Source organism: Manacus vitellinus, unplaced genomic scaffold, assembly GCF_001715985.3.
Source record: "Manacus vitellinus isolate BGI_N305 unplaced genomic scaffold, ASM171598v3 scaffold_52_pilon, whole genome shotgun sequence".
Taxonomy (NCBI): Eukaryota; Metazoa; Chordata; class Aves; order Passeriformes; family Pipridae; genus Manacus; species Manacus vitellinus.
The window spans coordinates 4780120-4805206 of NW_021940628.1; positions in this window are offsets into that span (position 1 = coordinate 4780120).

Here is a 25087-nt window from a genome sequence, read left to right on the forward strand (position 1 = left end):
ACAACCAGTGATAAAGAAGGTCTGCTGCAAAACTGTGTGTCCAATCGGATATCTACTTCGAGCTCCAAGTTCAAAAGTAGCAACGATTTATGAGTTAAATATATGACAATGTTTCACAAAAGCAGGGGCAAGACAAAGCAAAGTGGGCAGTCGGCAACGTCTGACAGTTTGTCTGTTGGGGTGATTCTACATGGGAAGCTTTCAGGTCTTCTTCCAGTATGGATGATAAGTTCAGCTCTTGAAGATGGGGAGAATAAGAGTCCACAATCTGTCACTTAAAAGACTGAAAGTTTATGCCATGTGGTGCTGGCATATTATTATCATTCTGTATCTTCCTGAGGTCAGAGATAAGAAGGCAGAAACAATCAAGATTACCAAGAAATTACTAATTGTTTCTGTTGGTCTAATGTCTAATTCAGACATTTGGGAGGCTGCAAGAAAGGGAGTTTGCTGATTTGTCTGGAGGGTACCCCTGTTGCCTTTCTTAAATGGATATATTAGTACAAAATGAGCAAAATACCAAAAGACAAAATGTGTCAGAAAACAGTAAAGAACAAAGCCACTCTGCTGCAAATGCTGCCAGCCAAGCATCTGCACATATACTGTCTGCAGTCAACATTCATTCAATTTAATAAGAGCAGCTGGGAAGGAGAAAGGGAAAAAAGATTTGGTGCTAAGCCAGCATATATTTTTTTCCTCTGTAATTTGTAATGTTTCTCTCTTAAATTCTGAAAATAAACAAGACTGGCCATTTGCCTACTTTGGGTAGAGGTGTTTGTGAGCCCTCATGTTTTTTACTGGAAACCTCTCAAACGAAAGAGTTAACTCACTTTCTATATTAAATATTTACATAAAAATGTTCAGGAAGGTGTGTGTAAATTATAAATAATGTAAAGCAGGACTGGTCTTGGTTAGAGCTAAGAGACCCAAATTGTATCATCATAATACATTATTCACATATAATGCGTCTATTCTCCTCCATTAGTGTTACTAGAAAAAGCCCCTGAGTGCTTAACTTGAATTTGGAAGAGGGTAATAAATGTGAGATAAACAAATAGCAGTGGGGGTGCATCTGTAGTTAAACAAGTGTAAATTTGAGCTCAGCCTAATTCCTCCAAACTACACGTAGGACAAACATGATGCTCTCCAGAAACAAGACATCAGTTACAAACTGCAAAAAAAAAAAAAAAAAAGACACAATAAATCCAAATTATTTCATGTCGTTTCCCCTCCATCTGCCTCCACCTTCATCCCCCCCTGCACTCCCCCCCCAAAAAAAGGCTTTTTGGCAATTCAAACCCTGGGTTCCTCTGGTCAGTCTGTGAGCCGAACAGCAGCAGAGAGGGAAACACTTCCAGACAAAAAAGAAGAGACAAGAACAAAGAGAAGGTGATCCCACAGCTGAGCATGTGGAGGGAGAGCAGACAGTCCCTGGCAGGACACATCCTAACATGGTTCTGGCCTCCTGCAAACTCAGGAAAGCCACTCCTTCTCCTGTCCCATGCTTCCTCTTCAACTAAAGAGCTCCTCCTCCCTAGGCCCAGAAAAATATCATCAGCTGCTGATTACTGAGAGCTTGAAAAGTGATTTATTAATTTCTCACTTGCTCTCAGCTGTGGAACATAACTGCACTCAGCATCAGTTACTAACTCCTTGGGCTGGTTTTGCCGGGTGTTTCCTGGGGCCTCAAGCCTGTTTCTTTTTCACATGGGTTTGTATGACTGCAATGTACAGAATGGTTTCAGTCGTTCTTGGGGCAATTTTTTACTTTTTTTTTAGTATTTTCTTGGAAGTGAAGAGTTTCCTGAGCCTGGAAAGTGTTTAGATGTCTTCAGGTGAAAGTGTTATGGTAACCATACAGAATATCCTCATTACTAATGTTCATTGCATTCAGTCCAAAAGGGCCTGGAACACTGCACTGGGATGCACAGACATGAAGTTAGTATTAGAGCTCAGGTGCCTTTTAGAAAGGCTTCATAAACATTATTCGCTGAAATGAGAAAGTCAACCACTATGTGAATAGTGTTACTGCTGTTCTGCAAGCCTTTTTAAATTATTTTTTTTCCTGCTAACTATGGATGTTCAAGTTTAAGAAGCAAGCACTTCTCCCAACTGCAACTCAATTATAGTTTGAATGACTTTTGTTTGGCAAGGAATTTTGCTCTGAGGACGAGACTTACGGCAGCAGCACAGTACTTTTGCTTCCTTCCTTCAGAGCTCGGAGACCTTTGCTAAAATCATAAAATTTATTGTTAGTGCAAGGGGAACAAGAGTAAAATAGTTGTCTGGTCAGTGGCATATCCTGAATAAATAACATTTCCAGCACAAGGGAATTTTCACTGTCTGAAGAGTGAGTTGGGGAAACATACTTAATAAAGAATCTTTAGTGGGAATTTTTCATAGCATTTACAGGTTGCATTGTAAGCAATTATTAGGTCTTGTGCTGAAAAACTGCACAGTGATGAACACGCAGTTGACAAACAGGGATTTCCCCAGACATCAGAAGAGTAGAAAATTCAGTAAATTAGAAAGAAAAAAAAGAAGATCTGTGGCTGAATGCAGCTCTTAGTTGCATGTCAACTCTATTCAGTGTCTCATAGCATGAGCTCTGAGGATAGAAAATAGAAAGTAGATGATGAATGTCTTGTAGGTATGACAGGAGAGGTAAGGTGGGGGTTCTCAATGTTTAGGCTTGCAGCATCTCCACGCCTTTCTAAAAAATGTCATATCAAAAAGGTTTATATGTCACAGAAAATCCTGAGAGCCAAGAATTGTCTTTAGAAATCCTCAACAAAGTTTAAAGCGTTGATGCCACCTGAACAAAAGAGCAATAGATATAACAATGATAAAAAAGCTAATAAAACTTCCCAAAGAGCAACTGGAGAACTACATGAAGAACTCAGCCTCACCATTTTTTTGGTGTTACAAATAGTTTTGCTAGATACTTTTAAGCTGTGTGTTCCTCAGCTGAAGGGAGTCAGACACATAAACCTTGGTAAAATGCCCAGTACCATGGAACCCAAACTGCAAGTGGGCAATGTGTGTTAATTTAAATATTAGGAAACAACTTTATAATATCCTAGAATAAACACCCTGCAAAACCTACAGATAAACACTCCCGAATCACAAGAGAAAGTGGGCTTCAATTACAGAACATTTTTTCCCCTAGTAAGGTATTATCCTCCTCTGTTCATTAACATCCAATTAGCTCCTGAGCCCTTTCCCTACTGCTGAGGGTTGCTTTTCAACAAACAAAACAGTGCTACAAAACAAAACAACAAAGAACCCTGACCCCAAACAAAACCCTCAATGTAATTAATTAATATAGAGACAGATTCATAGAAAAGCTGAAAGCACAGGCACAGCAATAGAGAAATCCCCATGTAAGTACTGAGATTCCTGAGAGCTGCTGCCCACCCAGCACATGGGGATGGGGACAGCGACTATCGCACAGATTTACTTGGCAGTACAAAGATTTGGCAGATCCACTGTTACAGCTTCTTTTTCTACTCCAGAGGATTTCCCTGGCATTCATGTGCTGATTGAAAAATATGCAAGAAATTCATGTGCCAACTGGGGACTGTGTGTCTGGGTGTAGCTGTGAAATGTTACCAAAATCTCATTTACTAATAGAGTTTAAATAGTCATTTAACAAATTAGGCAGTATTTTTTTCTATAATTGCATTTTCTCAATACATTATTTGCTGTTTTCGTCAATCTTTATAATGAGATCTTGGTCTCTCCCTTACTAGAGAATTTCATAAACAAATAACAGGAATTACTTATAAACAGCCTGATTTAATAAGTTGTAAGGATGACTATAAAACCACTCTAGTTCTATTATCCCACTAAAATTTGCCAAACTATTCACCAAAGATAATTGCATTAAGTGAATTTATAAAGTTGCATAAAATAAAAAGGTGATGAAGAAACAGAGACATCTGAGGCTCTCATATTTAAAGAGAATTTCTCCTGGAAAAGACTAGGTTAATTCCATAAAAATGTTTACTTTTGTTTATGTTTTCTAAAAACACTCCTCATTAGCAAATATGCTTTTTTTGTCCGTATTTCCAGAAACAATTCACTAGAAATAGAACTGTTTGTTTTAAGCCCAAACACTCCCTCACAATATTTGCATCCCAGGCTCCCACTGGGGCAGGATACAATATTCAGATACTGAATGTTGACTAAAAAGAAATGGCAAAATAGCTGACTTGTTTTCCTGGCTTTTGAAAGTGCTGTTTAAAGAACAGCCTGAAATGTGAAAAATTATGCGATTTTCACAAGTACCTCATTACAAACAGATGAGGGTGTTAACTACTGGTACAAAGAAAGAACACTTTTTCCAAAATTTCCAAAGGAATAATATTACTTGTGGGTATATTTATATGCTTATTTAATGTGATAGTATCCCTTTAAGTAAACTTGTCACAGAAGATTTATTTCCCCCCCTATTGTCTAAGAGTACAGCGCAAGGAGCACAAAAGGTCCAGTGCCCAGGACACAAACCCTGGAGGCTTCAGCTCACAAAGGGGCTGACAAGGAGAGCCTGGGTGACAGTGAGTGAAGTGTTCACCAGATTCTTTTGTTACAAAGAGCAGAAATATAAACAACATTGAGTCAAAGAAATTATGAATGATGTTAGCATCAAAACCACTGATACTGCAGTGTTCAAGCACTGGAAAAGGTAGTGCATATCAACTATTTAATTATTTCCATATACTTTATCCTATATCTAAAATCAATGGCTCAATTTGATGCCACTTTCATGGACACCTATTTCACAATTTTCTTTTTTTTTTTTAATAATTTTTCATCATTCTGTTCTGTTTAATGAATACATGGATTATGAATATTAGGTGAATAGTCCTTGCAACTGAACACAAAGGGGAAATGATGCAGACAGCATTATGGTCTTGCTTCCTCTCCTTGCATTAGGGTGGAAATGATATGCAGCAGGGATTATGCTTTGTTTAAAGCTGTGCTTCTGCCTCTAAAAGAATATATTATACAAATCTTCTAATGTTGTTGAAATTCCCCAAAACTTGATTGTGTCAGACATAATGTGGCAATGAGGTTCTTATCCCTACCTTATGCTGAATAAATATCTAATATCAGAGAGTATAACCTTGGAAAAGTATACACCAGGGAATATCCCTTCCGTCAATAATTCATTGTGCTGGTGGTGGGAAGGTGCATTCAGTGAGCCCCTGACACTACAGAGAATACATTAATGCCCACACAGCCCCAGCCTGAGAAGCAGGGAGGGGGAAGGGGAGAGCACAAGGGAACCGACTTTCCTTCAGGCCCATTAAAAAAAAACCACCTTGGAATTATTCAAAGTAGCACACTGTCTACAAAAAGCAAAGCAAACAGACCTCCTCCTCACCAAGTCCATCATCAGAATTATTTGAGGGAGAGAGCACGTGAAATACTAATTTTTACACATGTACGTGCTACAGAGATTTGTGTTCCATTTTCCAGCTGTAAGACATGCAGGGCGAGCTTCCCTAATCCAGTGTGGACAGAACGACACTGCTGGGAATCTGGAGGAATGTGCTGACGAATGAGGCCCCCAGAAGTCCACATATTAATTCTACTAATGTTAATCCAAAAATCAATACATTTGGGTTTAGTGATGCTTCTATAGGCAAAAATACATCTGTTGGTCAAATGAGCTCAGAATAAATATGATAATTTTCTGATAGCCTGTATCAGCCTTAAAGATGATTGCAATTTCAGTTAAAGACAAAATGGTTATAGATTTCAATACAGTTTGGGATCTTTTGCATTACTGTTTGCTCTTTCACTGTTATGGTTTTAATGATTTAGGAACCAGAAGAATAACTAAGAAACCAAACAGTCATTATCTCAAATAATGAGACTTTTTAATGCAAAATCAATACTTGCTGTAATGAAAATAGATTCCTTAGCTCCTGCAGGGTGGTATGTACAATTCTTTTTCACTGTTAAATAGAATGTGATTGCTTATTTTCACCAACATGATGAACATTTTTTCAGGAATAAAAATAAAATGTCAGAATTTATTTACTGTTATTAAGCACATGTATTTAACCATCATGTGACTGAAGCTGAGCAAACAGGGAATAATTTTCTATGAACTTTCAGAGTTGAGGAAGAAATACAAATTTTCCAGGAAGTAACGAAAAAGCTCACTCTGGGAAAAAAATGGTCTGATTGCATTTCAGCTTCTGTTCAGATGGTTGACTAAACTCTTAATTTGTTATGTCAAATGAACCAAATTGAAATATCTTAAGCAGGCTTAACAAAATAAAACAAAACACTTCTTGCATACCAACATATCAAAACTGTTTTCAGTGCTGAGGAAATTATTATTATTATTATTATTATTATTATTATTATTATTATTATTATTATTCGGAGTCAATGTATTTATAGTCATTTTTTATCTCTGAATGTTAGGAAAAACACTCGTATTAATACTTCAGAGCCATATTCTATTAAGGGTCCAGATGATCTAAAAGAATCCATGGAAACTCAGAGGTTCAAATGCCTCATTTGGAAACAGTGTATTTCTCTCTAGTTCTGTTTGGCTTGGTTTTCATGCAGTGCCTAAAAGGTGTAAAAAATGAGAACATGAAAAAGAAGAAAATGAGCAGCAAAGCTGCCAATACCCTTTAAAATGCTTTCTTTGGTTCTTCTTGGAGTAACAGGCAAAGAACAAGTTCTCACTAGAATAGAACTACAATCGCAGCAGATGTGCAGGTGAATCTGCAAGCACTTACAGCAAGAAGTCCGGGGTCTGTGAAGGGTTTATGAGCTCAATTTGCACAAGTTATTCTGGTATTGCTATCTTCAATAACACTTTGTTGGCAACTGCAATCTCTAAGGGTGCTTTTTCGCAAAATGATGGTGACTGAATGTCTCATTCAGTCACGTATGCAAAGGAAGAATTTCTTGCAGTGATAGAAATGTTTAGGAAAAATATCATCTGTTCTGACTTGGATGCCCAGGCAAAATATCATCTGTTCTGACTTGGATGCCCAGGCAGGTGTTGGGATCCTTGAGCACAGGCAGCGAACACAGTCCCAGCAGGACGAACTGGAGCAGGCTGTATCCCATTGGTCTTTGTTCTTGGATACTATTATGTTCCACACTTTAACCTGCTCTTGAGGCACAGCACTGCTTGAAACAGTGGCAGTCTTGTCTCTGGGAGTTCTAACTGAACAAACTCTTAGAGATAATCGGTGTGAAAACTCTGCAAATCCTTCTGTTCAATAACAACAAAACATGAATAAAATATGCACATTTATTCCATACTGTTGGCTGAGGCTTCATCCATATGCAGAATCACTTCTGGATTTGTGGACACTTCTGGAGCAATAGCACTTATGAACCAGTTTAGCCTCAAGTTCCAAGCCAGTCACTTAATGGTGAATACTCAATAACTAGAATTATATAAAGAGTTTCCCCAAGAACTTTTTTTTCCTTTTGCGATTTGATAAAGCTGTTTCATTCCTTTTTACTAATGACACATTTTCATGAATGTTAGAGAAATGGAACTTGGTGTGAATGACTTATTAATGAAAAACAAATTGCCATCCATGCAGAGGCATCTGTGGAAATAAACATAAGAGTTCCATGAGCAAGAAATTCTTACTGGGAACTATTTGGGGCTTATTTAGTAAAATACAACAATAATTTTATGTTAGATAGGAATTTCAGTCAGAGATAAACTTTACAGGTCAAACTTGATGTTTTGTTCTCAAGGCTGATAAAAAAAAATAGAAAAATATTTTCAAGGAACAGTGTTACTTAGGTATGACTTTGAGTAAATATCTGCTCATAAATATGATGCAGACAGAAGTCTAAATTCTTTGAGTAGATTACTCACTGTGATATATTTTTTCATTTTCAAAGTAAGCATGATTGGTATTAAATAGAGAACAGTATTTTTGCCTACAGCAGCAGAATTCAGATCATTAAAATATTAGACAACTAACCAACAAATGCAGTTATGCAGGAACTTTCCCTAATTCACACACTCTTTGCAACAAAACATGCAGGGCCTCACATTATGGAATCTGTACACATTTGCATAAGCTGTTCCATTGCAGTGCATGTTCGTATACATCTTTCTGAAACAGCTTTCATGATTCAAAAGTATTTTATTTACAGCATACATACTACCAGTGTTGCACTACATCTGCTTTAATTATTTAATATCTCTATGCCATAGAGCAGATTTGTTAATTAATGACATATATGGAAGAAGAGAGTCACAGACTTATGCAATGTTTCAGAATACTCACAAAAACATTCCTAAGGAGCCGTCTGGTTCCTGACTAAATACCTAAAATACCTTAAGAGAAAGAATTTCTTAGAAAATATGAACAATGCTTCAGGATAAGGCTACTTTCAATTAAGGGGTTTTCCTAATATCATTCAGCTTTGTTGTTGAAATCACACACTTCAGTAAAAATGGGACAAACCAAGAGTCATATTTGCAATACAAATTCTGGTACGTGAATATATTCACTTCAGATGTAATAGCGAGGCAGCTTCCAACAGAACTTGGAACAAATGTATAAGAAAAACTGAGCCTTTCTTGAAACCTTTAGTGTAGTAGAAGAGCTTTTCTTCTCTTCTTTCTGTCTCTTCAGCATTTAGGAGTTTGAAAATCCATCCTGTATCTTTTCCAATACGCAGGTGTATTTGCTGCCAGCTCAGCTGAAGGCCCAATCAGCATACATAAACCTTGCCCCTGAGCAGTCTCTACTGGTTTATACAGAGATTAGGATTGCTTTGAATTACACATGCAATCAGAACATTTCATAGAGCAAATTGTGGTCATTTTGACAACTATACAGCAAGCTTAATTTCAGGCCCAAGTATACATGATATTCAGAAATACAATGAGGTAATTTAACATTTTAAAAAGGGAGTATAGAGTATAAATTAGTAGAAAAATCATGACACTCACAAACTTGTTCTAAAGATGTATTGTTCCTTTTTCTTCAGAAAAAGAAAAAAACCACCCCCCCCAAACCCAAAAATCAACAAAAAAAACCCCACAACAAAAACCCTACCAGTTTCTGTTAATGATAAATTAACCACTAAAGAAGAATTTCATTGATGGACAATTCATACTAGAAATCTATTTTAAACTTGGAAAAGAAAGGCAGGGAAAAGAGGGAAGAAAAGAAGAAGGAAGAGAATTATCAACATTATTTTTAGCACAAATCCAAAATATAGCCCCATACTGGCTTCTTCCAGCACACAAAGGTGCTGGATCAGTATGAGATCAAAGCCGGAGAAGAATATGTAAGATAGGACATACTGGTTCCCAGGACTTCCCATGCCCTTTAGCAAGGATAAGGCTGCTCTCAACTGCACAGCTCTCACACGAGAAGCATCAGTGGGTTTTCATTACTTTCTGCTACAGTCTGTCATCCAATCCACTATCTCCTTTCCATTAAAGATTTGAGTTAAAAAGCGTAAAACCTAAACTTATTTTGTAAACGTTGTTATTTGGATTTACAGAGAATCTTTCACACTTTGATTGATAGCAACATCATCATCTTAGTCTGATTTATCACTCATCATTTTACACTCTTGCCAAAAAGGGTTAAAAGTCGTCCGTTTCCAAACATTTATTAGCTGACCTTTTCATAGCTAATTTTACTGCCCTGACAGATTTTTAGGTTTCTGTATTCCTTAAAATGCACCATGATAGCAGCTGGAATCTTCTAATTTCTTCAAACTATGTTTTCCCAGTTATTTATTTAAGAGTTGTGTAGATAAACTCTCCATTCTCACCTAAATCAGTGAGAGGAGAGGAAATGGCCTTTTCAGTGTGTCTCTGCTTTTTAAAGCAGATAGAAATAATAAGGTTGACAAAGGAAAAAAGAAAATTAGGCATTATGAGGGTAATAACTTAGAAAGTGTCAGATTCAGAATAATTGAATTCAATGACATTTAATGCTACAGAAAACAATAGCAGCAGCCCAGCCGCCCATCTGATTCATGTCTAGTTCATGTTTAACAAAACAAGGCTAAGGGTCATGCAGTCATGAGTCCCATAAATAACCCGTTAATGGGATTTCCAAACAAGCTGTCCTCAAAATGGTTTTTTGTCTCACAGAAAGAATATTAAAATGCAAATGGATTCGGGCTGTGTCCTCATAAACAACCATGTTCATTTAACCTCTGACCTCAGCGTTTAACTGCCCATTCCAGCAATTTGTACAGTATTAGCCACAGCATGCCACTCCAAAGTGCTAACTTTGAGAAGAGAGGACTAAATGAATGGGTTACTATCTGTGATGCTCAGTTAACCACGTCAAACTGACTTTATGGGCATAAAAATATTTTAAAACTTCCCTTCAGTTAGTTGACATTTTTTGCTAAGAAGAAAAAATGTGCCAAGGAAGGTACTTTGAACCATTATTGATTGCACAATGCTGTGTCCCAGCTCCAGGGAAGATCAGCTGGAGCATTTTGGCAGAGAGATCAGCTGGAGCATTTTGGCTGAGCCTGCTCAGCTCTCACCTGCCCTCACCAGCCTGCTCCCTTGGCCAGCACCCAGGACCACTTGGGGAAGCACTTTGTATCCTACAGTGCTATGTCCAGATTTTTTCAACCCCTTTCTGCAGCAAGATATTCCACGCATTCCCTGCAGCATTGTCAGTCACATTTTTAGAAGAATGTGGCTCTTTTTCTTACAAGATTGAAATAAACCCACCTGCCTGACATGAACAATGAATAAATCATTCTTTGTTTAAATTCAACCACGCCTCTCCTACCTGATACTCCTCACAGGTGTCAAGGGGCGACCTTCAAATGGCCTATGGGAACTTGTCTGACCACAGAGAATGTCAAATTAAAACAGCGGTAAACAAAATATCTGGTAATTGTTCCCAGTTAAAAGTATTGTGAAAATCACAGTAAATACCCACTCAAACCGAATTCAAGTATGAAGGTTGTTCTTAACAACTTGGTTTTAAAGGAAGAAAATTAATCTTCTTTGAAAGCTCATGACTTCTGAGAAGGGTCAGGGTAGGAGCCCCTTTGCAGTGAACTATATGTCACAGAGGGAAAGGAGTAGTTGAGATGTCAGAGTACTCTAACCTGACAGGCTGTCTGCATTTTCTCATCACAAAACCACTATTCCAAAATACTCACAGCACTTCAGAATTTATTAGAAATTTGTAACTTCTAGAGAAAACTGCCACAGTTGAGACTGGATGAAAGTTTGCTGCACAGCTTGGTGATGAGGAAACAATCTGAGCTAACAGTTTTTAGAAAGGAATGATTATTTTCATGGGTGCTAACTCTGGACCACGTCCAATGGTACTCTCAGTTGATTATTCATGTAGACTAATTTTTCATGTCAGTTTTGGATTTAGACTTTTTCTCAATAAGTAAATTTCTTCCTGTAAACAGCTCCTCTGGGACACAGTTTCAGGTACATTGCAGGTCACTGATTGGTCTTATTTTGCTTGCATTGATTGGCAGTAAAGTCTCTGAATACCCAGAGTTTCAGTTGTCAACACTTTCCTGGAATGCATCCACTTCCTTGTCCAAGAAAACTCTAAGTGATGACTTCTCTCCTAGAAGAGGTGGTAACAGGTCTTTATATCTCATCTTTCATCAACTTGCAATTTTCTTTTTCCATATTAAAGTCTGAAGGAAAATAGAGGAAAGGCCTTGGACTGCTCAGTGACTCTCCCAGCATGGTGTGTATTAAAGATTTATGTTTAGTTCGCTGCACCACTGGCTTCCAGAGAACCATTCCTTAAAAGTTAAATCTAAGGCCAGAAAAGTTATAACTGGAAACTTTTTTTTCTGTAACGGGCTGAAAGCCGAGTCATTAATGCTGCGATCGGTCTAATCCAGAGCATTTGTTGCTGCTAATTATTACGGACAAGACTCTTTATTGAACCACATCCTTTTATCAACATTAGGATGCATGAGCCGAGGCTGTTGTTTTAAACGCACTCATTAACCACACAAATCAGCCCTGTTGACAGAGCGCTTTTGAATTAAGCATCAGACTGTAGTCATTGGACAAGGAGCAATTTATAATGCCATTAGCAACACTTGCGAAGGTTACAGGCATCAAAAATTGTTCAGCCGTAATTATTCTTAATGGATACAAGGAATAAACTGACGCAGGACAGCTTTTTCATTAGCTTTCAATCAAGCCTGATGGCTTTGAGAAATGTACAGTAAATGCATTTTGGGGAGAAATAATGATGTTGCAGCACCTTTCACTGGAAAATGCTCTCAGTTCAGAACTTAACTTTTAATAACCTTAATTTGATATAATTAAGAAATATGATTTGCTTTGAAGATTTTGCAATGAATTGTTCTGGCTGCTGTTTAACCCTTTTTCAAGTATTCATCCCAAACATGATAAAAAATAAAAATAAAAATCTTCAGATGCTTAGATTCTCATGGAAATCATTAGACTTTTGATTTCCTAAAGCCAGAGTAACTAGGACGGAGTTTTAAAGTAAACTCAGGGCGCTTAGAGAATGATGGGAATTTTACAAAGTTTATCTACCACCCAAAAAGCACCAGTACATACACAAATTTCTCCATAAAATTCAGTTGCAGATTCATAAGCAGGTGATCCTGCACATTCTCACAGGCAAAATGGTGAAAAAAATACAAAAAACCCCAAACAAACAAACAAAAACACACACCAAAAAAAAAGAACAAACCAAACCAAACAAAAAAACCCCAAAAAAACCCCAAAAAACTGAGCTTTAAACTGAGTTTGATACATTACCCTATTACCCTATTTCTAAAAAGCAAAAACCTTCATGAATTGGTCCTCACTTCATATCCCTTCACAGCTGATATTGACAGACCATGTCTCTCAAGAATATCTCCTTTGTGCAACAAGGGTCTTTCCAGACAAATTGAAGATTTTGGCCCAATGGACTATTAGTCACATCTGACTCAAGCCTAAAACCAATCAAAAGCTCTTCTAGTCTTTAGCAATGCATGTGTTTTAGCTCTATATTTCCATATTGTTACAGTATAAGAGATCTCTTCACTGTTCTTTCCTTATACTTCCACAGATCAAAGAAAACAGATAATTAAGAAAGTTAGTCTAAGAGAAGGCAAGAATGTGACTTACTGCCCTTAGTCATTCTGTGCTTGTGAGATTGCGGGTCAGGACAGAAATGCAGCAGCACCTTTGCTACTTAAGCAGTCAAACTGTAGCAGTAGCACTGCTTTGCTGGCATGTAATTCACACAGAGCAACAGAAAAAAGATGCTTTTAAAATATGGTGTGCACAGAGTTACTGGGAGTAGAGAATGTCTGACAAAAAGCTGATGAGAGGAAATAACCCAATTCCAACTGGTCTGCTTCAGTTTCAGTCAGGAGGTTCAAAAAAACAGAAAGCAAACAAGATATCTAAAGTTGTATTTTGAAAAATATAAATATACCCAAGAAATCGTATGATTTTTTTTATCTAGTGCATAACATTAAAGCCAATTTTAGTCCAGAAAAATTACCATTGCAATTACCCTTACAATGCTGTGTACTAGCAGTGGAGCCTAAAAAACAAATACAAAAACTATATCTATCTGTGTCTGTTAAAAACTCCTACTTTACTAAAGGTTAACAGTTATTCAGGGGAAGCTCTGACTTCTACTTCTGTGCTTCTTACTGTTATTTTACTCATAAAAGTATAATTTTGAGTCTCTACATTGTTCTAATACAAATGTGCACTGGAGGATAGAAGTAACACTCATGTTCAGGGATCTGCAGAGTGAGGAAGAAGAAAAAAGCAGAACGCAGATCCACACTGAAGAAGACGAAATTGCTCAAAATCTAATAAAATGTGTTTTGCTTGGTTTATAGAGGTCATGTGTACGATGGCATCAACCCCCCAACCTTGGGTTCAGAGCACTCTGAGGGGACAAGTCCATCCCTCCTTCGATCTTCCCCTTTCCCCTGTTGGTATTAACCCACTGACTTCAGATCCCTATCTTCTTTCCCCTAGACTTCAAAATCTAAGAAGATTTATGCTTAACCCAGTGAGTCTCTTTTTTGATGCCACACACATGCTGCCACTGATTGCTTCCCAAAGAATTCTTTCTGTAAAGACAGATGAATTTCTAAGAGCAACACTGAAATTACACTGAAACCTTACTGCATTTATTGTTAAAAGAGCAGCAATGATCTTAATTTTGTTCTCTATTTTTAGAAAAGTCCATCTCACTTTTTAATGACTGATCTTGAAATTATTTCTCAAGGGCGCTACCGCAGTTTGTTTCTGTTGCCCTCTTTCTTATATCAGACTCTGTGCAGAAAAATTCCAATCACATTCCCAAATACTATAATTCTGACACTTAGCAACATGGTTTTGGCAGCTGTCCCTCAGCTAAAAAACCATTAATGCTTAATGGCATTAAATCATGGTAGAGGGAGCTAAATTCTCCAATTTTGTAACATATACACATGTATACCGACACACATATATTATCAAAAGGAAGTTTTGATAAATGAAGAATAAACTCTACAACCCTCCCTTTGCATCTAGATTGCCGATTGATGACAGTTTGGAATGAACCTGAATATAAACAGATTTCAAAACAAACCAAATAAAAATAACATAGCTGCCCCACAAAGCTACAGCAAAGAGCATGACAACTTTGGTCAAACATCATGCTTCTACTCCATTGGAATAAAATCTACACAATCAAGGACTACTTCTTGCAGCTTCAGTAGGTCCCTGCAAAAATGCATTCACATGAATCATAGAATGGTTTTAGTTGGAAGGGACCTTAAATCTCATCCACTTCCACCCCCTGCCATGGGCAGGGACACCTTCCACTAGCCCAGAGTGCTCTAAGCCCCATCCAACCTGGTCTTGGACACTTCCAGGGATGGGGTAGCCACAGTTTCTCTGGGCAACCTGTGCCAGGGCCTCACCACCCTCATAGGGAAGAATTTCTTCCTAATATGCGAAATTACTCTCTCAGCTTGAAGCCATTTCCCTTTGTCCTGTTACTACATGCTCTTGTAAATAATCTCCATCTTTGTTGTAGGCTCCTTTCAGGGACTTCATGTACCTTCAGGTACACATACCTGGCTCTCAGCTCAGTAATCTACAATGATTTAGTTCTTTTAAAAAAAAATACTTTCCAAAGACCAATTCACAACTTCTAAAATCCATTTTTATAGTGATTAAATGGTCAAGTCTAGAGGATTCAGTCTTTTACCACCATGTATTCATCTTCACTAGACTGTTCTCTTATACCTACCCTCTTTTCCACACTCACCATCCTACTCAGCTGCCTGGAAAAATGGCTACTGCTACCCATCTCTCTTTTGTACGTTAATTAAAAGACAAGCATTGAACATGTAGCAACAGGATTGTTATGAATAATTGCCCTGGTTGAGTTTATCTGGTAAATATGAAGACGACCCTCAGTGGAAGAGCCAAATGGTGAGTTTTTAATTTAGGAAGGTCATTTCAGGTTTATGCTATGAGTTTTAAAATATTTTTTCTTTTAATAAAATAGTTTCTGTAGTGCAGTTACAATAACACAATATCTGATTCGAATGCTATCTTCAGCTCCTAACAATGGATGGGACAGAGGTCCTGCTCCAGTCTATTAGAAGAATTTAATGACCATTAAAAGGCAAGCAGAGACTTGTATCACTCAGTTGTTCAGTGTCATTGTTCCAGTCTCCGCAGTGGAGAAACAGCACATTTCTTTTAAGTAAAATATTGCTGGGAACTTACTGCTTCAGCAATTACCTCTGAAACACATTGTTTTCTCAAAGCCATTAACATGTCAGATCATGGCAGTGCTTGACATCCAAACACGCCTTGGAGGGCTGCAATTCAATTTAAGGATCACCTCCTCTGAGCAGGCCAACCTGCAAATTTCACAAAATCTGAGAGAAATTCTCAGGGCACATTTTGATCATGCTGCTTCCTAAATTAAAAACAAAACTGTAAGTGTTAAACATCTTTAACAAGACATTAAACCTCAGCCATAATCCAGGATGGGTCCCTTAATGAGTAATGACATATGTTGTGAAGGCAGTTATCTCCTAATTTTCAATGTTCAAGCAGTACAGTGGAATGGCACAGTGTGCAAAAGGGATGTACCATCACTAATGAGAGGATAATTTGAAGCTGCTCTTCTGAGAACCCCAAAGGAGACTTTCCATTGCTGCAGGATGGAGAAGGATGCCATACTCAATCTTATTACACGCTTCAAAGAAGAATGGGAAGTGACAACGTGACAGAACAAAAGCTGAGACAGAGACAGAATATGGGCTTGGACATTGGGAGAGTCCTTGGAAGGGTTACTTTCCTTTACTCCCCCAAAAAATTCTTGGTGCAAATTAATCATATCTTCTTATTCTTTTCCACCCAGCTGACTACTAATGGCCTGCTAGACACTGCATGGGGAGTGTAGGATAGATATAGGGCTGATGAGAATACACAATGTTCTGCAAAAGGAGATGAGGTAGGGGAGGAGCCCAAGAAGTGCTGGGTGAAGGTCATGCTCAAAGGCAGGAAAAGGATACAACTCTTATTAAAAAAAAAAAAAAAGTAGGCAACTCTTCAAAATGACATTTTGAAGTTTTTCCCCTCATTTCTTAGCATTTTATTCTTCCTGCATGTTATACTTAGCCACTGTGTTGGGAAGACTATGAATTCTGCAGGGAAACAAAAGGTGAAAGAGAAGGGTCTAGCAGATAACAAGCAGATCTTAATGGTAGGGACAGGAAGTCAGGGGCTACACACAGGAACAAAGAAACTGAACTGGGGAGGAGAAGAAAAAAGAGAGCTTCCAATCACAGCCAGCCCTGGGTTTGCTGGCAAGGGTTTTTGTGAGACTGGGGAGAGCAGGGAGTTTTTGACATTTCAGCTAAGTTTGCCTTCTCATTCTAACTGGGAGATGAGCTTGACCAGAGAGAAACATCATGAGGTGTGATGTGGTCACAGGACAGCCTCTCCTGGTTCCAAGATGAACTGCTGCACATTCAGGCAGGTTTCTTATTCCATACTTCTTCTTCCTTCTGTAAACTGTCACTGACTGAACAGTAGCAATGACTTTTCCAGGTGATAAAAATATTCAAGGCCATCAACTGTACAGTATGCTATAGATGATTTCATTTATCTTTGTCACCCCCACCTTTCTCCCCTCACTTAATAGATGGAAGTTCCTATTTATTCTTGACTATCTGTGCCAAGGGAGGTTTAGATTGGATATTAGGAAAAATTTCTCAACTGAAAGAGTGGTCAGGTATTAGAACAGTGTGTCCAGAGAAACAGTGGAGTCACCATCCCTGGAAGTGTTCAAAAGGCGTGTAAATGCTTCTTGCATTACTGAAAAAGCCTCGATTTGGTGACAGAGTAGTATTTAATAATCATCAATATGAAATGCATAGCTTAGCCCTCCTCCCTTGACCCTTCCCCCCATGTAAAGACATCTGCAAATTAAGTGAATAACAACCAGTTTGAGATGTTGCTATTTGCTGAAGCAGGGATTACCAGATCCTATCTGATTGTTCCTGCATCTAAATCAAGGGAACTGCTTCCAGAAACACTGATGACTTCATGCTACATTGCAAAAGCTATAAAAGGTATCAGAGCTTTGGTGAACCTGTATTGTGTTTATTAAATTGCAGTTGTTAAACTTTGGTCTTTAGTGTTTACTAAATTGCAGTTGTTAAAGTTGTGAATCTGCAGCTCCCTGAGCTCTGTAGAGGTCTTTAAGATGAAGCCCAGCTAGCCTGTCCCTGGCAGTGGGCAAGAGGAAGAGCCAAAGAGCCAAAGAGGCTCACTGTGTGGTGATTCTTTTCCCAAATTTTTCCCCATCTTCTAATATTTAGTAGCCTGGGGGCTTCTTGAGCCCAAGATCATGTGTACTGATGTGAGAAGTTCTACAGCTCTCACTGCTAATTTTGTCCATGGTAAGAAAAACTTCCCCCAACACCCTGCAGGTTGCTCAGGGACAGGAACAGTGCAAACCAGCCTTTTCCAGCCTCTCTCTGCTGCTCCATCTTGTTTCTGCTGATGCCTTTTCCAGGCTTGCTCTGTCATTTATCCCCTAAAAGCAGTGTAAGACCCCTATCTACTATCTGCCAGTGTCATTCACTGGTTCATTCCCAGTTCTACCATGTCCTTTTTAGATGGGGTGTCTAAAACTGTGTAATAGTTACTGTGCTAGAGATCATAGACTTATACTCTGTTATAGTAACCTTTTTCCACTTCACTGCCTTTTTCTTTCCCAACAGTTTCAAGCAATTGGCAACTGTCAATTGCTAATTTGACATTTCACAGATGCAGCTAAGATAGCTTCAGCATCTCAGTCCTTGACAACAGCAAGCAACTCAGAGCACACTTTTAATGTGGAGTTAGGATTTTTTAAAAATTAAACTTAACTGAGTCAAAAATTGCAATACATAGGGTTTGAGGTGACTACGTGAAATTCAGACTCCAAACTCAGTTTATTGACCAAAAGGCCTTCACCTCTGTTTTGATCGTTTTGTTGTTTTTGTTGTTTTTTTTTTTTTTTTTTGTCCTGGTCACCCGATTCCACAGTTTCCTAGATGACTGCCCTACTTTAAGCAGGGAAGAATAAACTCTTTTTTCACTGTGTGCTGTACAGCCCTCACTGTCCTCCCAAGCAGAGAAACAGCAGGGGGACTTAAACATTCATGGGGCAGAAAAAATGACAAGAAAACCATCTTTGTTCCAGGAAGACAGTACAAGGTCACGTTACTATGGCAGCACGAACCATTTCCCCTCATTCTAGCTGGTAGTTCAAGTTTGCCCATAGTTTATTCCCTGGGAAGCCTAATCCAGAGTTCAGGCTGGGGGTGGCGGGAGCGGGTTTAGAGGTCAACAGCAATGCGACAATGGCCTAGTTAAGAGAAAAGAAAGCTATGATATAGCAGAATCAAAGAGTCAGTTCACCAATCACTGGGGGTTGTCTCGTACAGAGAGGTTAGAATTTATGCCCTCACTTTAGCCTGAAGTTCCTGATTTAGCTATTCTGTGCTCAGCACACAGAAAGCCTGAATGCTGAACAATAACAGTGACAGTAGAGTAAACAGTAACCAATAAGAAGACAATGCTGAAAAGAAAACTGTGGATCATGTGCCCAGTGCCATGTTGCATTTACTAGCAAAATTACAGTTACATTTACAGGCATCTTAGACTAATGCAATTATTTTTCCTGAATCACTCCTTACAGTTGTGCATAACATACTAACAGGATATAAATTCTCCACAGAGAGACTGCAAGAAGAGAAGCAGGAGTTTCTGGATAAACATATGTGTGTGTATGCATGCACCTGTGCATATGTAAATTCTCCAATAAAAAGGGACAGGTGTAAATTCTAAAATATTTTGAAAGAGGAAGAGATAAAACTGACATGTGAGTTAAAACATTCACTTCATGAATCTTAATAAAAATAAAGAATCATGATTGGTTTTCTTTCACTTAGCAGTCCAGGGAAAAAGAAAAAAAGACAGACGAGAAAGTAAAGAAATTCACTATTAAAACTGGCAAGAAAAAAGATCTGTGAGATCAAGGTTGCTCAAGTCTCACTGGTTTCTACACTACAATCCTGAGAAATAAGGAAATCTGGAATTTCAACAGCAACATAGAAATTGCAAATGAGTCAGGGAAAGCAATATGTAAGACACCAAAGTGGACAACTGTTTTCTAAATACTCACAGGCATTAGTCCAAACCAAAAGATTTACTTTTCTCTTACACAGGGCTACAGATATTTTCATCATCCAACTAAAAGGTCTGAAACATCTTCTAAATCCAGCAGCATTTCAAATGATGTAAAGAATTCTACTAATGCCCCAAATATGTGAGAACACCATAAGGCATATCAACTAACAGCCCGTGGGCAGCGCTCTTTTTCTGCACAAGGGGGAATTGCTACTACATTACACTAAAAAACATTTCCAATTAAGGAGGAAAGTAGTGTAGGACAAACTAAATACTAAGTAAAGAGCCGCCATTGAAAAGCACTAGATTTATTAAGATAAGACACTGTAGATCTGTCCACTTATGGTGCAACATTGATTTAAAAGACCACTCCAGTCTCACTGGAGCTCAGATACTTAAGTGATACTTAGGCCTTTCAGCAGTTCACATTACAAGGACTTCTTCTACCCCTCCCTCAATATTATTCCTTTAATGCGTGACAATAGGGCTCATGTACATGAAAAAGTATCCATTGCATAGCTTGAATTAAGCCATTTAACCTCCATGGAAATCCCATAAAGAAAAATCAATCCTGACTCAGCTTTTTACTATAGAAACTAAACCATGATTGGTACCTGAGCTAGACAGCCTCAAGTTATATCAGGTACATCTACATTGTACTGTAATCATTTCTGTGACTGCAGGGTAGACATCTGTAGCCTCTGGAGAATTACTGTCAAGGTTTCAGGAAAAACCTGTCCAATGCTTTTCTGTAGCAGATAAATGCAGTGAGGGATTTTCCCAGAGAGAAAGGTACAAGTGTGTAAACTGACGTAGTTCCTGGAAAAACCTAACATGCACACCTTATTTCCCTATCTATAATGTGAAAACTAACTAGTCCTGTCCTACTGTCCTATTAGAAAGGGAGCTGGCAGCTAGAGAGATTTACAGATGTAATTGCTCTTGCCCTGCACAAGGTAGGATGCTATGGGATGAAAGCCTATTCCACAGGAAGCACCACAATTATAAAGGGAAAAGGAGATGCATCCCTTTTTCAGGCTGCAGCACTGATATTTTCGTTTACAGCACAGTTGCAGTCTTAGATGGTGTAAGACAGTTCTCTGTCATGGTCATCACTGCAACTCAGTGCACTGTGAGAGGAGGAGGGAGCCTGGAGGGAGAATGGGATAAGCTGAGCTTTATTGACCCAAGTCAGTTATCACCTTCACACGGCAACTTCTTCTTTCATGCTCTTATTTGGAAAGAATAGCATAATTCAGTTGGGAGTGACCTACAGTGATCCACTATTCCAACAGATGTTAGTTATCAGCAAAGATGGAAAAGCAAAACCTCATTTCACACCACCAGTAAGAAGAGCAAATTGCACTATAGAACTGAAGGTGAGAGGAATAGGTGGATGTTAACAGCAGAGAATTTTCAACTCTAGAGGGCATAATCAAACTAATTGGACCACTGAGTTTACTTAGAATGAAGGAAATACAAACTTCCAAGAAAGACTCCCATTCAAATAATAACTACAGCAATTGACAAGTCCAGGATAGCAAAATAAGTTCTTTAGGACAGACACAGTTGTAAGACTAAAATGCATCTTAAGGAATTAATTGCTTAGAGTTTCTAGGTTAGACTTAGATATCTTACTAGTTATTTAAATATTATGGCTATAGCCTTTAATTCAAATGTATGAATTATAAACACTGGAAATCAAAATAGGCATGAGAGAAAAAAGCATGTCAATCCTTACTGCCAGATGGAGGTGTTCCACAAAATGGTCCTTTTTTCTCAGGTGTTAGGACGGACATCACTTTGCTCAAGGAAGACTGCGAAGATCCATACATATGCATCTGCAAAATAAAGAAACTATTTTTCTTAATTCTCTATTGGAAGCTGCTAAATAATTTACATTTTTCAAGTAGTAGGCTATTGAAACTTAACTTCTTAAGTAAGTTTTATAATTTTCTGTAGTTACTAAATGCATAACAGAAGGATTAAATTGTTTGAAACACTGTCTAAGTTTAAAATCTCTCTCTGGTCAAGTCATAAAACAAAGATAAGTGACGTTGGTCTGGGGCCAAATTATCTTTAGAAGGATCAGATTTATTTACTGAACATGCAGGATACACAGAAGTCAGCAGGAAGCATTTATTGATTAGCCATCGACAGCAATGTGTCACCCAAGTGCACCATACTATTGATGAGGTTTACTTGGTCAATGTGCATCTGTAAGCTACTGTCTCCTACAAGGGAACAGTACAATGGCTTTTGGAGAGAAGTGGGACTTGAGAATATAAAGACATAAAAACTCTCCCTGACAAAGGGCCTAGGGCAGCTCTGTTCAATTCCTAGACTGAGAGAAGCAGAGATAATCTACTAATCCTGAAGAGAGTAGCATAGAGTGTGCCTGCCACCCAAGCTGAGTTCCAGAAAGATTTCTGTTCAAGAAAAGAAGCACCTTTCCCTTTGACATCAGAGGTCATGGGTGTTATTTCATCTGACATTGGTTGGGAGTAGTAGTTCTTTTCATCGTGATCATTCTTTTCCACTGCAGGATGAGTCTGCTGTATTCTGAGAAGGACTTACTTTCAATTTCTCTCTAATTTTGAGGAATACAGGATTTAGAGGAAATGAAGCAATTTGGTACTCTAAGAACCTGCTTGCATCTTTTCATTGCACTCTGAAGTAATTTTGCTACTTTGCATTTTAATAAGTAAATTATGTCAAACTGATCCATTCTTAAGGATGGGCAAAGCATACTCCTTACCTAAAGGTGTGTTAAGCAACTCACGTAAGAACCTGCTTTAGCTGTTGCTCCAAGTCCAACAAAATACTCAAATACTCTACTAAGTTTGATGTAATTAATGGACAAATCCCTCTTTCTGGTGGGCACTTCTCAGTCCCATTTATTTGCTACAGTTCCACACAGGCCTAGTTACACAGTAATATTTAGTGTTCCACTTTGAAATCTAAACTTTCTAAGGCAGTCGTCTGCATCTCTCAGGTGGCCTGAGTCAATACCCATCTGTAAAAGCTGTATAGTGGGTGTATTCTATTTAATCAATTAAGATTTGCTCAAGACTGTCAGATGGGGCAGCTCACAGAATCACAGAAATATAGAATGACTTGGGTTGGAAGGGACCCCAAAGGTCATTTCATTCCACCGCCTGCCGTGGCAGGGACACCTTCCACTAGACCAGGTTGCTCTAAGCCCCATTCAACCTGGCTTTGGACACTTCCAGAGGTGGAGCAGCTTCCCTGGGCAACCTGTGCCAGGGCCTCACTACCCTCACAGGGAATAATTTCTTCATAACATCTAATCTAAATCTCTCCTTTTTAACTTTGAAAGCATTTCCCATTGTCCTGTCACTATCTGCCTGTGTAAAAAGTTGCTCTCCCTCCTTCTTACAAGCCCTTTTTAAGTACTGGCAGGCTGCTATGAGATCTCCCCGAGCCTTCTCCAGGCTGAATACCCCCAGCTCTCTCAGGAGAGAGGTGAGAGCTCCTCACAGGAGAGGTCCTGCAGCCCTCTGATCATCTTTGTGGCCCTCATCAAAGACGTAGAAATACTTTTGTTAGCAGTAAGAACCTTTTTCCTAGAGAAATAGCTTGTCTTTTCTCCTTTTCTTAAAAAAAAGAAAAAAAAAAAAGGGTCATCCTTGCTTTCACCACCTGCAAACTGTCCTGGCAACTGACCAAGACTCTGAGGATTGTATTTAATTTGTATAAATCAGAGTTGATTACAGTTACTTTCCTCATTAGTACACTTAGTACTGATTAATAATCGGCAATACCCAGAATGTACTGATGCATTCGGAAGGGGCTGAATGCATGGTGGATGCCAAAAATGTTTCTAAAAACAAAACTCCTGTTCCAGAGTGCTCATGCTCAACACACAAAGGACAACGATCTATATCACAATGTAGTCTTTGTTCTGAAAGGAAGAGAAAATCCTGAGTTTCTTTAGTTCCTACAGGATACATTTTCATTTTAAACCCTGGTGGGAGGGTGCAGAGATGTGGGCTACTTTGGTGGTCCCTGTCCCGTTCCATATAGATGCTTCAGGCAGAGCTCTTGACACTCCTGACTGCTACAGTCACAGGTCCTATCACCTGAATCTTCTGCACCAACAGCTGGGTTTCAATCAGCAAGACAAAACACTGCCAAGAGGAGTAACCTGCTTTCTTCTTGCCTATACTGGACAGATGCAAGAAGCTCATTCGATACAGCACACCTCTCATTTCATTATGACAATATACATAATCTACCAGCATATTTATTGCTTACACAGATGTGAGTTTTTCTCATGAAAAAATTGATTTATCTATCAGATAATTAGTAAACTTCAGGAATTGCAAAAACCTCTTAGCAATCAGTTGACATTTAATTAACATACAATAACTGTCTTTTTAAATCTCCATTAAAAACCTGTTAGAGTTAATTACAACCCATGTGTAGGATTCCATGATTCCTGGGGAAAGCACATTATAGTTAAACAGTAAGCTGCCTGGAACAGAGTTGCTGCTTGTTTCTGTTGCAGTGAGTTGCTCCAGTTTGAGGTAAGGACAGTCCTGTGTTTCAGATTCTAACACTTTATAGTTATGTAAAAATAGGATATGAAAAACATGAATGAAAAAACATGAAATGCTCAAGACTGTCAGCTGAACTCAGTTACAAACCCTTTTTTCTCGCATATGTGTGTGAAATTCATGTCTTAAGCACCTCCCGAGTCTATAATGGTTCTTGTGTTACAACAGAGCTTTAAAAACCATGATAAACTTCATGTAGAGGCACAAATGAATAGTCCACCATGTTCTTTGTATGTCATTCCAATAAGATTATTTGGAACTAGCTATGGCTTGGTTTAAATTTGTCCCCTTGCCCCCTGAGACCTATTCTGCTGGTTTCTGCTAAGGTAGAAGCATCTTCTATATGATCAGAGAGGCAAACACTGGATCACACAGAAAGCTTCCAAAACACTAGGCAAAATAAATTATACATTGATTTTTCTTTTACTCAGCCCACTCAAAGATGATCATAAAATAAAAACCCAAACCAATCAACCAAAGAAAAGCCTAACTTTTTCCTCTTGCAAGAGAGGAAAAATGCAAACGTTTAGCGCTACTGTTTAATCTGCAGTACATGAACAACTTCAAGCAAGTACAAGATCCTGTAAAATGGAAATCAAAACTGTGTAACAGCATTCATATCTGTGCATGTTACTGCTTAAAGTAAGTCAGAGTCAGAATAATGTCAGTACACGGAAAATATGAACAATAAAACTTTGGAAATCTACCGCCTTGTTGTTGTCCTAGCCTTATAGTATTCAGGACTTCTCTTCTACATACAGTAATTTTCTGAACACCTAAGCATATG